This window comes from Delphinapterus leucas, chromosome 1 (genome assembly GCF_059928025.1).
Source record: "Delphinapterus leucas isolate spDelLeu-1000000601 "Yukka" chromosome 1, BTC_Dleu_Yukka2, whole genome shotgun sequence".
Classification (NCBI taxonomy): domain Eukaryota; kingdom Metazoa; phylum Chordata; class Mammalia; order Artiodactyla; family Monodontidae; genus Delphinapterus; species Delphinapterus leucas.
In genome coordinates this window covers 176,137,269-176,150,214 of record NC_143129.1, presented here as the reverse complement: position 1 = coordinate 176,150,214, position 12,946 = coordinate 176,137,269, and the positions used below count along the sequence as shown (strand labels likewise).

General features: G+C 40.8%; 1 pseudogene; it reads left to right on the top strand.

Moving 5' to 3' along the window:
- Nucleotides 1–3,412: 3,412 nt before the first annotated feature.
- On the top strand, nucleotides 3,413–4,988 carry LOC149750825 (metallothionein-1E pseudogene; annotated as a pseudogene).
- The last annotated feature ends 7,958 nt before the right edge of the window (nucleotides 4,989–12,946 follow it).

The window sequence follows — 12,946 nt, the reverse complement described above, 5'->3', positions numbered from 1 at the left end:
ATTTATTATTTTTGGCTGCATTGGGTCTTTGTTGCTGCACGTGGACTTTCTCTAGTTGCGGTGAGCAGGGGCTACTCTTCGTTGTGGTGCCCAGGCTTCTCATTGTGGTGGCTTCTCTTGTTGTGGAGCATGGGCTCTAGGCATGCAGGCTTCAGTAGTTGTGGCACGTGGACTCAGTAGTTGTGGCTTGCGGGCTCTAGAGCTCAGGCTCAGTAGCTGTGGCGCATGGGCTTAGTTGCTCCGCGGCATGTGGGATCTTCCCGGACCAGGGCTCGAACCCGTGTCCCCTGCATTGGCAGGCAGATTCTTAACCACTGCGCCACCAGGGAAGGCCAAAATGTATATGTTTGAAAAGATATAAAAGGATGTATCTATAATGTTATCAATTATTATCTCTGGCAATAGATTATGAGTGATTTGAGAAAGCTATCTTATTTTCTAAATGTTTAAGGTAAACTTATGTAGATGGATAATAAAATACAATCCTGAAAAATTACAAAGGGAAAGATTTCCAGTACTGTCCTCATGAGAACACAGAGCAATTTTTCTTCCACAAAAAACAAGTATAAAACTAGACAAAATTATTCTAACAGAGCACTGGAAAATGACCAAAGGCAGGTAACAACTTGAAAAATCTTTATTCATGAAAAACTGCTGCAGAGGGCAGAGACTGAATTCTTGGCCTTTATGTCTGGGGGTGTCTCCAGCAAGGGCAGCAAAAACCCACAGCTTCACTGGCCAAAGATGGTGGACATGGTTCAAAGGTGGCATATTTAACAGGGAGATATTGAACATGAGAGAGACATATGTGATGATTAATTTATATTTCAACTTGACTGGGCTAAGGGATGCCAAGAAAGCTAGTAAAACATTATTTCTGGGTGTGTCTATGAGAGTGTTTCCGGAAGAGATTAGCAGCATTTGAATCTGTAGACTAAGTAAAGAAGATAACCCTCAATAATGCAGGTGGGCATCATCTAATCCACTGAGGGCCTGAATAGAACAAAAAGGCAGAGGAAGGGTGAATTTGCTCTCTGTGCTTGAGCTGGAACATCCATCTTCTCCTGTCCTTAGACATCAGCATCCCTTGTTTTTAGGCCTTTGGACTCAGACCAGGACTTAAACCATTGGCCCCCTGATTTTCAGGCCTTTGGACTTGGGCTGAAATTACACTGGCTTCCCTGGTTCTCCAGCTAGCAGATGGCAGACTATGGAACTTCTCAGCCTCATACTTGTGTGAGCCAATTCCTATAATAAATCTCCTCTTGATATGGGGATATATGTATATGTATAGCTGATTCACTTTGTTATAAAGCAGAAACTAACACACCATTATAAAGCAATTATACTCTAATAAAGGTGTTTTAAAAAATAATAATCTCCTCTTTATATTTATATCTATATATCCCACTGTTCTCTTTCTCTGGCAAACCCTGACTAATATACCGCAGAAGGGTGAAGACAACAAATTCTTCACACGTCTTCAGCTGAATGCTAAACTAAGCATAAATGTAGGAGAACCCAGAGAACCCAGAGAAAATGGAAACCCTGGGACACTTAAAACCTTTCTCCCTCTTCTTCTTAGCATGCCTGAAACTGGGACCTTTGAGTGAGCTGCTCAACCCACCCAGAGTTCAGGTTGCAAAGGGTTAAATCCTTATTGGCTTGAGGTGTCTGAGCATAACCTATGCCCACTCATTGGCTGACCCTGAACTATTCAGAAACAGGGGAGAGCCCTAGGGAGCCAAGCTAAAATAGAAAAAAAAAATTAAAATGAGCAGAAAGATCAGTAGCTTCATGCTGTGAGAGAGACAGAGTTTGCAGCTCAGGTCCAGGCAAGTTAATCACCTACTAAAACAGAAAAATCAACAACCTCAGAAAAACAAAATAATCTAGAGTTGTTGCCACAATGTATTATCTACAATGTCAGGTTTTCAACCAAAAATTACTGTACAGGCAAAGAAACAGGAAAGGGGACCCATATCGAGGGAAAAAAAGAAAAGCAGTCACTAGGAATTGACTCTAAGTGGGCCCAGATATTGCATATAGATTTTTTAAAAGCTAAAAAAATATATTATAAATATGTTCAAAGAATTGCAGGACTGTGTATTCAAAGAATTAAAGGAAAATACACTAAGTGAGAGTGAATAAATAGAAACTCTCAACAGAGAACTAAAAACTAGTTTAAAATCGAATAGAAATTCTAGAGCTAAAAAGTACAATAACTGGGAAAAAAAAAACACGTTTAAATCCACCAGATGGGCTCAATATCAAATGTGAGATAACAGAAGAAAGAAACAATGAACTTGAAGATAAATCAGTAGTCTCCAAACTGAAAAACACAGTTTGAGGGAAAAGACTGAGGAAACATCAACAGAATCTCAGAATTCTTCAGGACAATATCAAGCACTGCAACATATGTTTCATTATAGCCCCAAGAGAGAAAAGAGATAAGTGGGGAGAAAAATATTTGAAGTATAATGGCCAAAATCTTCCCAAATTTGGTGAAAACATTGGCTAAAAGATCCAAGAAACTCAACAAGAAGGATAAACACACAGAATCACACCTAGATACATCATAGTCACACTGCTCAAAGACAAAGATAAAATCTTGAAAGCAGCAAGAGAAAAAAGACACATCACATATTGAGGAACAACGATATGATAAGCAGCTGAGTTCTCACCAGAAATAACGGAGGCCAGAAAACATTGGAATGACATATTCAAAGTGCTGAGGAAAAATCTTGTCAACAAAGAATTCTCTATGTAGTAAAATTCTCCTTCAAAATAAGGGTGAAATAAAGACATCTACAGGTAAATAAACACTGAGCAAATTTGTTGCTAGATCTGCATTACAATAAAAACTAAAGGAAAACTGAATAAAAACTTTTAACTAAAGGGAAATGATACCTGCAGTAATCCAAATACACATGCTGGAATTAAGAGCACTGAAATTGGTAACTGTGTGATATATTTTTTCTTTTGTTTTATTAATTTCTTTAAAATATATATGACTGTTTAAAGCAAAAATTATTACACTGTGTATCTAGGTTTGTAACACATATAGGTGTAATATATGTGATAACAATAGCACAAAGAAAGGTGGGTAATTGAACTACAATGCTGCAAATTTGGTGAAAGTTAGTCATTATTCATTTGTATTAGATTGTGATAAGGTAAAAGTGTATATTGCAATGCCTAGAGAAATCATTAAAAACCTACAAAAATATCAAAAAAATAGAATTAAAATCATGCATTTTGAAAGATTTGTTAGTGGGTACAGAGGGAACATATCTCAACATAGTAAAAGATATTTATGACAAACCTAAAACCAATTTAAAACTCAACGGTGAAAAGCTGAAAGCTTTCTTGCTCAAATCCAGAACAAGACAAGGATGCCCACTCTCGCCACTTCTATTCAACATAGTATTAGAAGTCTTAGCCACAGCAATTAGACAAGAAAATGAAATAAAATGTATCCAAATTGAAAGGGAAGAGGTAAAATTGTCATTGTATGCATATGACATGATGCTATATATAGAAAAACCCTGGGACTTCCTTGGTGGTGCAGTGGTTAAGAATCCACCTGCCAATGCAAGGGACACAGGTTCGATCCCTGCTCTGGGAAGATCCCACATGCTATGGAGCAACTAAGCCCGTGCACAACAGCTACTGAGCCTGCGCCCTGGAGCCCACGAGTCACAACAACTGAGCCCGCATGCCACAACTACTGAAGCTCATGCACCTAGAGCCTGTGCTCCGCAACAAGAGAAGCCACCGCAATGAGAAGCAACAAAGAGTAGCCCCCGCTCGCTGCAACTAGAGAAAACCCACGTGCAGCAACAAAGACCCAATGCAACCAAAATAAAAATAAAGAAAAAGTAAATTAAAAAAGAAAAACCCTAAAGACTCCACACAAAAACTACTAGAATTGATAAACAAATTCATCAAGGTAGCAGGATACAAGATTAACATATAGAAATATTGGTTGCATTTCTTAACACTAACAATGAAATATCAGAAAAGGAATGTAAAAAAAAATACCTTTTAAAATTGCACACACAAAACAATAAAATACTTAGGAATAAACCTGACCAAGGAGGTGAAAGACTGATATGCTGAGAACTATAAAACATTAATAAAGGAAATTGAAGATGATTCAAAGAAACGGAAAGATATCCCATGCTCTTGGATTGGAAGAAGTAATACTGTTAAAATGAAAAAAAAAAGGTACTGATGAACCTAGTTACAGGGCAGGAATAAAGAGCGAGACATAGAGAATGGACTTGAGGACACGGGGTGGGAGGGTGAAGCTGGGGTGAAGTGAGAGTAGCATCTACATACGTACACTACTGAATGGAAAATAGTTGGCTAGTGGGAAGCAGCAGCATAGCACAGGGAGATCAGCTCAGTGCTTTGCAATGACCTAGAGGGCTGGGATAGGGAGGGTGGGAGGGAGGCTCAAGAGGGAGGGGATATGGGGACATGTGTAGGCATATGGCTGATTCACTTTGGTGTACAGCAGAAACTAACACAGTACTGTGAAGCAATTATACTCCAGTAAAGATCTATTTAAGCATGCCCCCTCAACGTCCTTGCCATCTTTTGTGCTGCAGCCTCTGGACCCCAGCCTCTGCTTCCTCTCGCCATGGATCCCAACTGCTCCTGCGCCACAGGTGGATCCTGAACGTGTGCCGGCTCCTGCAAATGCAAAGAGTGCAAATGCACCTCCTGCAAGAAGAGCTACTGCTCCTGCTGCCCTGTGAGCTATGCCAAGTGTGCCCAGGGCTGTGTCTGCAAAGGGGCCGCGGACGAGGGCAGCTGCTGTGCCTGAAGGAGGGGAGAGCCTTTTCCCAGGTGTAAATAGAGCAACGTGCACAAACCTGCATTTTTTTTATACAACCTGACATGTTTGCTACATTCCTCTTTTTTTTTTCTGTCCTATAAAATACAAGAATGATAATAAAAGTGGCTGGCTTTAAAAAAAATCTATTTAAAAAAATATTTATATATTGTTAAAATGGCCATACTACCCAAAGCAATCTACAGATTTAATGCAATACCTACCAAATTACCCATGACATTTTTCACAGAACTAGAACAAATAATCCTAAAATTTATATGGAATCATAAAAGACTCAGAATTGCCAAAGCAATCCTGAGGAAAAAGAACAAAGCAGGAGGCATAACCCTCCCAGACTTCAGACAATTCTACAAAGCTCCAGTAATCAAAACAGCATGGTATTGGCACAAAAACAGATATATGGATCAATGGAACAGAATAGAGAGCCCAGAAATAAACCAACACACCTATGGTCAATTAATCTTCAACAAAGGAGGCAAGAATATACAATGGGGAAAAGACAGTCTCTTCAGCAAGTGGTGTTGGGAAAGTTGGACAGCCACATGTAAATCAGTGAAGTTAGAACAAACCCTCGCACCATACACAAAAATAAACTCAAAATGGCTTAAAGACTTAAACATAAGACATGACACCATGAAACTCCTAGAAGAGATCATAGGCAAAACATTCTCTGACATAAAGCGTACCAATGTTTCCTTAGGTCAGTCTACACTAGAAATAAAAACAAAAATAAACAAATGGGGCCTAATCAAACTTTCAAGCTTTTGCACAGCAAAGGTAACCATAAACAAAACAAAAAAACAACCTATGGAATGGGAGAAAATATTTGCAAACAATGGCACTGACAAGGGCTTAATTTCCAAAATATGCAAACAGCACATACAACTCAACAACAAAAAAACAAACAACCCAATCGAAAAATGGGCAGAAGACCTAATAGACATTTCTCCAAAGAAGACATACATATGGCCAATGGACACATGAAAAGATGCTCAACATTGTTAATTATTAGAGAAATGCAAATCAAAACCATAATGAGGTACCACCTCACACCAGTCAGAATGGCCAACATTAAAAAGTCTACAAATAACAAATTCTGGAGAGGGTGTGGAGAAAGGGAACCCTCCTACACTGTTGGTGGGAATGTAAGTTGGTGCAGCCACTATGGAAAATAGTATGGAGGGTCCTCAAAAAACTAAAAATAGAGCTACCATATGATGCAGCAATCCCACTCCTGGGCATATAACCAGACAAAACTATAATTCAAAAAGATACATGCACCCCTATGCTCATAGCAGCACTATTCACAATAGCCAAGACATAGAAACAACCTAAATGTCCATCAGCAGATGAACGGATAAAGAAGATGTGGTACCTATATACAATGTGGAATTGGAATACTACTCAGCCATAAAAAAGAGTGAAGTAATGCCATTTGCAGCAACATGGATGGACCTAGAGATCATCATACTAAGTGAAGTAAGTCAGACAGAGAAGGACAAATACCATATGATATCACTTATATGTGGAATCTAAAATATGACACAAATGAACCTATCTACAAAACAGAAACAGACTCACAGACATAGAGAAGAGACCTGTGGTTGCCAAGGGGGAGGGGGGTGTGGGAGGGAGGGATGGAGTGGGAGGCTGGGGTTAGCAGATGTAAACTGTTATATACAGAATGGATAAAGAAGGTCCTACTGTAGAGCACAGGGAACTATATTCAATATCCTGTGATAAACCGTAACGGAAACGAATATAAAAAAAGAATGTATATATATATATATGTATAACTGAATCACTTTGCTATACAACAGAAATTAACACAACATTTCAAATCAATTATACTTCAATAAAAAAAAGATTTGTTTAACACAAAGAAGGCAATATATAAGGAACAGGCACAACAAGAGGTGAAACAAGTAGAAAACAAAGAGCAAAATTGCAGACCAACTCTAACCACCTCGGTAATACATTAAATGTGAATGAACTAAACCTCCATTCAAAAGGCAGAGGTGACCTAGACTGGATTAAAAAGCAAGATCCAACTATATGCTGTGTACAAGAAAGTAAAAGGATAGGAAAGGATATACCATGCAAACAAAACCATGAGAGGGCTGGACTGGTCATATTAATAACAAACAAAATAGGCTTTAAGATAAAGATTATTACTGTAGGCAAAGAAGAACATTTCATAATGACTACAAGGTCAATATGGCGTAAGGATATAACAATTATAAATGTATATGCCTATGATAAAAATGGCCCAAAATACATGAAGATTTTAATACTCCTCTCAGTAACTGGTAGAAAAAGTAGTCAGAAAATCAGGAAGGATACAGAACGTTTGAATAACACTATCAAGAAAATTTACCTAATTGACCTTTATAAGACTCCACCTAACAAAAGCAGAATATACATTCTTTTAAAGTGTACATGGAGCCTTCACCAGAATATACCAAGTATTGGGCCAAAAATAAGTCTCAGCATGTTTAAAAGGATTGAAATCATACAGAGTGTACTCCTTAAACACAAAAGAAAGTAGAAATTAATGCAGAAAGAAATGTGGGAACCCTCCCCCATCAAATACCTAGAAGTTAAACAACATGCTTCTAAATAACTCATGCTCAAAAAAAGACATCACAAAGGAAATTAGAAAAATATCTGGACCTGAAGGAAAATTTAAAAAACGTATCAAAATGTGCAGGGTTTAATTAAAGCAGTGCTTAGAGGGAAACTTATATCTTTAAATGCTTATATTAGGGGAAAAAAAGGTATAAAAATTAATTATCTAAGCTTCCACCCTAAGAAGCTAGAAAAGGAGAAGAAATTAAACCCAAATTAAGTACAAGGATGGAAGTAATAAAGGGAAGAGCAGAAATTAATAAAATAGAAACAATTAAGAAAATCAATGAAACTAAAATTTCCGGTATAAACTGGAAGATCTAAAAAAGATGCACAGCAGGGTGACTATAGTGATACTGTACTGCATATTTCAAATCTGTTAATAGGTTAAATCTTAAATGCTCTCATCACAAGAAAAAAAATTGTAACTATGTACGGTGATGGATATTAACTAGACTTGTGATTATCAATTTGCAGTATATATAATATTGAATCATTACATTGTATACCTGAAACTAATATAATGTTATATCTCAATTAAACCTCAAAATTCAAAAAGACTCAAGTCAAATTTTACGAGATGAAAACTATAATGCAATATACAAAGGGACACAGGAAACTTTTGGGGTGGTGGATTTGTTCTCATCTTGATGTGGTAAAGGTTTCACTAGAGTATATATATGTCAAAATGTATAAAATTATACCCCCTAAAATGTGTAGTTTATTGTATGTTAATTATGGCTCAGTAAATCTGTTACGGAATAAATATAAACAAGAGGAGAAAAAGGACAGCAAGAGAACATTATGAACTTTATGCCAAGAAATTTGAAAACACAAAGGAAATGGACAAATTTCTCAAAAGATAAAAATTACCAAAACTGACTCAAGAAGAAAGAGAAGATCTTAATACTTTCACTGGTGAATCCTAATCAAATACGTAAGGGAGAAATACTACCAATTCTGCAGAAACTCGGAAAATACAAGAAGCATTTCCCAATTCATTTCATGAGGCTAGTATTATCCTGATAGCAAAGCCAGACAAAGAAATCACAAGAAAAAAAAATCCTATAGATACATACTTCTCATGAACATGGATACGAAAATATTTTTAAAGTATTAACAAATCAAACCCAGCAATATATACAGAGGATAATACAACATGGTTGTTTGAGGGTCATCTCAGAATGCAAGTTTAGCATAACATCCAAGCATCAGTAAATATATTACACCATATTATCAGCGGAGAAAAATCATATAATCACCTCAGTAGATGCAGGAAAAGCATTTGTCAGCATTTATTCACAATTAAATCTCTCAGCAAACTAGAATAGAAGGGAACTTCCTCGATGTAATAAAGAGCATCTGTGAAAACCCCACAGCTAGCATCACGTTTGATGGTGAAAGACAATGCTCGCTACCTCAAACCAGGAACAAAACAAGGACGTCTGCTCTCACCACTTCTATTCAACATTGTACCACTATGCACCCATTAGAATGGGTAAGGTTAAAAACAAACCAAAACACCTGGCTATACCAGGTTATATTGTACACTTGCAACTAATAATATAGTGTTAGGTGTCAATTTTAAAAGACCCAGATCAAATTTTGAGATGAAAACTATAATGGAACGTACAGAGGAACACGGGAAACTTTGGGGATGATGGTGAGGATATAGGGAAACTGGTACCCTGCGCATTGCTGGTGGGAATGCATAATGGTACAGCCACTTAGACAAACTGCTTGACGGGCTTCCTAGAAAGCATTTTATCTCATGATCTAGTAATTCTAGCCCTAAATGTCTACCTAAGCAAATTGAAAACAGACGTCCACACAAATATTTGTATGCCAATGATCACAGCAGTATTATTCATTAAATCCAAAGAAATGGACCCAACCTAAACGTCCTCCAACAGGAGAACATTGAACAAAAATGTATACATCCATACTATGGAATACCATTCAATAATTAAAAGGAAAAAAAAAAACACTGATATGTGCTACGATGTGGATGAACCTCAAAAACGTTATAGTAAGCAAAGAAAGCCAGACACCAGACCACATACTATCTGACTTCCTTGATATGAAATGCTATGAAAAGCAAAATTACAGTGACCGAAATCACATCAGTGGTTACCTGGGGCTGGAGATGTACTGCAAAGAGATACGAGGGAATGTTGGCAGTGCCAGAAGTATGTTAAACCTTGATTGTGGGCGTGGATGCACAAGTGTATATATTTACCGAAATTCATTGAACTGTATGCTTAAAATGGGTGACATGTATGGAATGCAAATTATACCTCGGTAAAGCTGTGAAAAAAAAAACCAGGAGACCAGAAATTTGTTGTGGAGTTAGTTAAGCACTGTGGGAACCAGGAGCGATGCTCTGACCCATAATTCACATTTGGGTTAACATCTGTGTGCTACAGACTGCCAGCCTCCTGGGCAAGATTGACTGGGAAGATGAGCTGCCATGGAGACGGCACCCAGTCCAGTGGGGCAGAAAGGCATATGACCCAGTCATTGCAAAGCAATGTGACGAGGCTTCACGAGCGTTCCAAGTTCTTCAGGCACACGGAGAAGGGAGCCATCAACCCTTTCCGGGACAGGCCAGCCCTGCCGGGAAGCAAGGTGCCTCCTCAGAGCTGAGACAGCGGGGACATCAGACTGGCATTCTTCCTCCTCTTCCTGCCCATCCAAGTGCCAGGTGGCTGTCATTTCTTTTTTAATTAAAGTGTATTAATATTTAATCTTGCCTAGAGAGTTCCTTGATCTCAGTGGGGGAGGGGGCAGAGGTAGATAGCAAGAAGAGCGTTGCAGGTGGAGAAAACCACCTATGCAAAGGGCCTGTGGCAGGACCTGGTGTGTTCAAGGAACTGAACAGGAGCCCTGTGTGAGCAATGCCGCCAAAGAGCCACAGAGGTCCGAGGTACAAACTGCAGCGTGTGCTAGGGCAGGGCAACATCTTATGATGTTATTCAGCTCCATTATTGTGTCTAATTGTCTCAGTGTGCTTTGTCCTGGCTCCACAGGTAACAACCCCCTGAGGGCAGAGCCTATGCTTCACCTAGTTTCCTTATAAGCCTGCAAAGGAGGGAAGGAATGTTGATTGCAAGCCTACTGTGTAATTTGTGGGTGTTACAGCCTTTGGTTCTTATATGGTGAGTAATTTTTAAGGATAAGGCAACTGAGGTCCAGAGAGGGGGAGTGACTTGCCCAGGGTCACACAGAGAGGCAGAGATGGGATTCCAACCGTGGTCTGCCTGGCCTGAGCCTAGTACCACATCTAGCTAAGAGGTGTTCAGAAATCCCGGTGCGGTGAGGCTGGGCCCGGCCTGCTCGTTTGGCTTATTCCCTAAATCCCAGAACCAGGAAAGGGAGCAGCAGGTGGGCAGTGTGCGGTGAGAGCCCCCAGCTAGCTTGGCCCCCTGCCTCAGTTCCCCTGGTGCTAAGGACGGGCACAATCATCTCGAGTGTGACTAAGGCTAGAAAGATGTGCTGAAAGTTAGATCAGAAGCTAAGAGGGAGGAAGGGGTGTCCCTGGGCACTTCCCACCCCTGCCCCACAGTCATTTCCCAATCCTTCTACTGGTTTGACGGAGTTGATGGGAGAGCGGGAAGGAGGGAGGTGTGGACCTTCTGGACACGGCTGCAGGAAGCCGGCCGGGTGGGGAGTGGGTCGTGATTGCGACAGCCTCCTGGCCTCCCTGCCTCCAGCCCCGCCCCATACCACCTGGCCCACGTGAGGCTGCCCACATCTGTCCTCACTCCACAGATCGCTGGGGGGCTCCGCATCACTCCAGGACAAAGCTCAACTCCTCGCCTGGCATCCGCTGCCTGCTCCCCAAGGGCATCCCCCCACCACCCCCATCACAACTTTCTACTGCCCCCAAAAGCCTTTCCAAGCCCCATTTCATCTGCCCTTTGGCCAGGCGGGTCTCCTGCCACCTCAAGATTCCACTTCTGTTTTCCACATGTTGACTTTCGACTCTTGAAATCCTCAAACAAGACCCTTCTTGGTCCCCAAACCACCCCTGGTCACCTTGATCCGGGGGACTCTGGCCAAGGTGGCCTGGTGTTTTGAATCACCTTTCTGAGGGCCTGTCCTGGGTCCTGGGTGATCGTAGGAGACCCCAAGTGAAGTCCTCCTTGGAGCACCTTCGCCATCCCGGGCAAAGCCAGTGCTCCCAGCCCCCAGTCCGTGATCCCTTGCCCGGGAAGGCCCGCAGGTGCACTGTGACATCAGGCCAAAGTGTCGTGGTGACTCGATCCTGGGTCTGTCTTCCCCCTGGATTGTGAGCCTCTGGGACATAGAAGGTGCTCAAGAAAAGTTGGGAGATGAAAGGGAGCAGGCGAGGGAAGGAAGGAGGGAGAGAAGGAGTGAAGCAGGAGGGAGGGATGAGTCTAGGGTGGTGCCCAGCCCATAGGTGTGTTATCGAATAGAAAGAAATTATTCTAGATGCATCTTTTTACTAAGTGGAAATTTACTACCTCCCAAAAAGGAAAACTTGCTGCTTTTACTTTTATAGCAGTAATACATGCTCATGTTAATTTTTTTTTTTTTTCTAGACCAAAGGCTGGTGAATTTTTTCTGTAAAGGGCCCTAAATAATTTAGGTTTTGTGGCTCACATATGCTCTCTACAGCATAGTCTTCTCATTTTTGTTTGTTCCTAATTCTCTGTAAAAATGTAGATGTCATTCTCAGCTCATGGGCTGCACAAAAAAACCTGATTCTAGATAACCCACAAACATACAGATAAGAAAATGGAAATCACCTTAAACTCTCCTTCCAGAAACAACCACTGCCAACATTTTGGTGTGTTTGTGTCTAGACTCCTTCTGGGCATGTGTATTAGGTATATTTTGCCAAAATAGGATTATGTTCTTACATTACTGTTTAATAGCCGGCTTTTTCATTTAACAGAATAATGTGGATCTAGCCCCACACTGCTGAATACAGGTGGAGGAGGTCACTTTTGTGGCCGCGTTGCACTGCACTGTATGGGCCTAATGATCTCTTTGGTATATTTATTGAGGGCAGATGAGTTGCTGCCTCCAAACCCTCATGCAGTTTATTAAAAGAGATGAAAAGGCTAATGAAGGGATAAATCTTAGTGCGTGGCTACCAGGCACCCCTCCTAGAGCAGACACGGAGAAACACTTCCTGCTGATGATTTTATTACGTATTTATCCCACTTCTCTGCAGTGAGGGCTGGGGGAGCAGAGAAATGGAAGCACAGACGGGCACTTGCTTTGACCCCAAGGCTGATTTTGAGAGCAGACGCAGTCAGACTGAACAGGGAGCCCATTTGCCGGGAGCCGGGTGCAGGCGATACAGCAGCCTTTAGCCGCTGAGCATTCGGACGTGTCTTCAGGCAGGCGACACTGGCCCGGCCAGTCACCAGACGTTTGTCCTGCATGAGGGCAGCCGCTATTTAGAAACTCCTGGAGGGACAG